The sequence below is a fragment of the Lolium perenne genome, chromosome 7, assembly GCF_019359855.2.
Source record: "Lolium perenne isolate Kyuss_39 chromosome 7, Kyuss_2.0, whole genome shotgun sequence".
NCBI classification, from domain to species: Eukaryota; Viridiplantae; Streptophyta; class Magnoliopsida; order Poales; family Poaceae; genus Lolium; species Lolium perenne.
The window spans coordinates 113,120,882-113,124,896 of NC_067250.2; the positions used below are offsets into that span (position 1 = coordinate 113,120,882).

The window sequence follows — 4,015 nt, forward strand, 5'->3', positions numbered from 1 at the left end:
TACATGTATACCCATTAAAAATATTTTCAAGATGAGGCTATTGCTTTGTATTCCATTTTCTGAATAATAATCTCATCTACAATATTATCATCATATTTTAGTTTCCTACGAGTTTCATGGCTTTTCTTCATAGCAGCACTGATGTTTACGCATGCCCTCGATGGATTTATCATAACGTAAAGTTACGTTATTCTCAAGTCTCTACCAATATGTTCTTCTTATCATCCTGGTCTCATCTTTGGTGTATTGTAGGAATAACTCACGATTGAATTCTTCTTGATATGTGGAATTCTTTGGTGCCATTATTTATTTTTGTTTTTATGTTCATACCTACAATAATAGCTAATGAAATTGTTTTCTTTGCATTTATATTGCTGAGTTGCTTGCTGATGTGCAAAACTTAGTTCGGTTGCAACTATTTCCATGTTGTGCCAGGATTATAAAATAAGATTTGTTTTCTTTTCTATTTTTTAGTTTTGGATATCCGATGATACATATTTATGTAAAATTCTAATAATAGTTGTATACATATATGTGTTGCCCACCATGGTGCAACAGTCACTCGATCTGCTACTTTTAGCTAGCCTGGCTCTTCATCATGATAAATTGATATTCTTTTTAGACTGTCATGTCTGGACTTTTTCAAATGATGTAAAAAAACTTGCTAATCAAATTGATGGTTTAGGCAAACTGAAGTGGCATATTTTCTGAACACAGGTTGGTATGTCTTTGTAAGCGTGGAGAGACTTGTTAAAATTTTATGCCCTCTTTATCTGGTGCTCTTAGTCAGTAACTATTGTTATTGTTCTAACTGAGGCACTATGTAAAATATACACATAGTTGGAATATCATGTCTGGACTTTTTCAAATGAATGTAAAAGAACTTGCAAATTAAAATTGATGGTTTACAGTGGCCAAACCGAAGTGACATTTTCTCAACACAGGTTGGACTGTCATTGTAAGTGTGAAGAAGGCTGGCTGTTGAGAGTTTATGTTGTCTTTATCTGGTGCTCTTCAATTTTTCTATTCAAAATAATTAGTCACTGAGAGCAGCACAGTGAATAATATACACATGGTTTGTCTGATTTCACTCTTATCTTTACATCCTTAGCTGCTATTGTTTGTGCGCCTGTGGGTTCAGATGATGACCTTTTAGACATAAAAATTACTAACATATATTTTTCTGTTATTTGTTGTTGATCTAATTTACTGGGACCACTAGATATGGGTGGAGCACGTTCCTGGGCTCTGTACGGTGATTATCCCGAATGTCAGCGTTCTAAGTAAAAAAAAAATACTCTGAGAAATCTTAGTTCTATATTTGGCCGAGCAAGAATGGTGTGATTACCTTTTTAATTCATTATCTACTGCCATTGCCAAACAAGTATTCCTTTCAGTGTCTCATAAATAACTACCCTAAACCCTAAACTTTGAACAGGTGAATACTGGTTATTAGTCTGCTTTTACTATTGGTTTAGGATGTGTACTTCTGTTATATTGTAAGAGTGCTGGGTTTCACTCCTAATCGCCAGTGGTTTGGTGCCTCTTATACACTGGAAATCAGCCAACCCACATCCTACTTTCCCACTACACGAGTCATGCATGTGCAGACAACCTAATTTCTCTAATGAGGAAGTGTATCTCAGGTCTGTTTAGAAATCCTTGCAAAGACTGTTCTTCTACTGATGTCCTTCCCTGTGTATCTTCCAGGTAATAAATTAAATCTTATTGCAATGAACGGAACCAATGAGGCTGGATTTATGCTTTGTGAAGGGAGGGGAGAACAGGCCATCGGATTCCAAGGCTTACTGCATGGAAATGTCCACAAAAGCAGCCGCGCTGCAATTACTCATACTCCTTATGAACTGAATTGTATCCTTTACTCCTCTTGCTTCGTTGCATCTTTATAACAATCTCCTGCCCGATTGACAATGGTCTCACCGGATTATATGGAAGGCAAGGTACCCAAAGTTTGTAGTGCTACTCTAGACCAAATATTGAGCTATAGTTGAAACACCTGTGATATACCCAATCGAACCCAAGAAGTATACATCGATGCTATATAATATAATTATTTTAGATCATATATATGCAATTTAGCTCAGGACGGTGCACATGGTATCTTTCCAACTGAAGTTTACAATATTACATGATTAGATCTAAATTTAATTAATTATAATCATCCTGGTCTTAAAATACCATTAGTATGTGTAAGGTAAGAACAAATAGTGCCAGCTTCTCAATGTTTATACTAAAGATGCTATTTCCCAAAAATCTTTTTGTGCCAATCAGGCGAAATCTCCGGTCTGAATTCGCTTCTCATTTCATTTTGTTGGGTAGATAGTGCCCACTTACATATGAAAAATGATGTTATTTATGTACTGAGAGTTCGTTTGTATTACACACGATCGCTCAAGCTTGCAATGCCGGCAAAAAGACCATGACCAGATCATTCTCCAAGGGGGCATTGCTAAACGATGCCTGATATGGTAGCAAGGCTACATCTGAACTTGGTGCTTCCTAACAAATATCTGAAAGTTAGTAAAATGCTCACTGTACTTTTCTTTAGTTGTCACTACTTGCTGATGCATACTGTTATCCGTTATAATTTCTGGCTGCATGTTCTCTTGGACTGATTTTGCAGTATTCATGGTTAATTCATCATGACTGTATTGTATTTGATGATGTTAGTGATGCCAACACTTTGTTGAAGCCTGTGACTCTCATGCCCCTGGAAGTGACCTTCAACCTATCTACGCAGCAATAGTAAGTGCCATCCTATTTTTCCGATCATTCTGGATGCTGCTCTTATTTGAAATAGGTGAATGGCTGGATTGCTGATTATTTTTTATACGGTGTTTGCAGGCATGAGGATGTCCTTGCTACCGTAACAGCGCATCCACTACCTGATGATGACGACGCTCTGATCGAGTAGAGAGATCATAAGTTGATTTTGCTCTGTACAAGAGTTTTCTACTTTTAGGTGAAAGGCTTTATATTCAGGCTGGAATGTTTTCCTTGGATCAAGAACTATTGTGTGACATTGATCTACATCTTTGCCATGGATTTCTTGGCCACATTGATATGTTACTTACTGGTTCATTAGTATTATTATGCATCCCAGCTTACTATGGATCATTTATATCTATCTTTGCAAGTCTATCTTGTGATCCTGAGCTGTTAGTGTAATTTTAGAGCTCTGGGCTGATACGTCTCCGACGTATCGATAATTTCTTATGTTCCATGCCACATTATTGATGTTATCTACATGTTTTATGCACACTTTATGTCATATTCGTGCATTTTCTGGAACTAACCTATTAACAAGATGCCGAAGTGCCAGTTGCTGTTTTCTGCTGTTTTTGGTTTCAGAAATCCTAGTAACGAAATATTCTCGGAATTGGACGAAATCAACGCCCAGGGTCCTATTTTGCCACGAAGCTTCCAGAAGTCCGAAGAGGAGACGAAGAGGGGCCACGAGGGGGCCACACCCTAGGGCGGCGCGCCCCCCCCTTGGCCGCGCGGCCCTGTGGTGTGGGGCCCTCGTGCCGCCTCCTGACCTGCCCTTTCGCCTACTTAAAGCCTCCGTTGCGAAACCCCCAGTACCGAGAGCCACGATACGGAAAACCTTCCAGAGACGCCGCCGCCGCCGATCCCATCTCGGGGGATCCAGGAGATCGCCTCCGGCACCCTGCCGGAGAGGGGAATCATCTCCCGGAGGACTCTACGCCGCCATGGTCGCCTCCGGAGTGATGTGTGAGTAGTCTACCCCTGGACTATGGGTCCATAGCAGTAGCTAGATGGTTGTCTTCTCCCCATTGTGCTTCATTGTCGGATCTTGTGAGCTGCCTAACATGATCAAGATCATCTATCTGTAATTCTATATGTTGCGTTTGTTGGGATCCGATGAATAGAGAATACTTGTTATGTTGATTATCAAAGTTATGTCTATGTGTTGTTTATGATCTTGCATGCTCTCCGTTACTAGTAGATGCTCTGGCCAAGTAGATGCTTG

The 4,015-nt window shown here is 39.6% G+C and overlaps 1 long non-coding RNA gene across 1 annotated transcript; it reads left to right on the forward strand.

The window, feature by feature from the left end:
• Nucleotides 1-2,672: 2,672 nt before the first annotated feature.
• On the forward strand, nucleotides 2,673-3,133 carry LOC127312609 (uncharacterized). Its single transcript, XR_007858450.2, has 2 exons — nucleotides 2,673-2,766; nucleotides 2,866-3,133. It is a non-coding gene; the product is annotated as an uncharacterized lncRNA (long non-coding RNA).
• The last annotated feature ends 882 nt before the right edge of the window (nucleotides 3,134-4,015 follow it).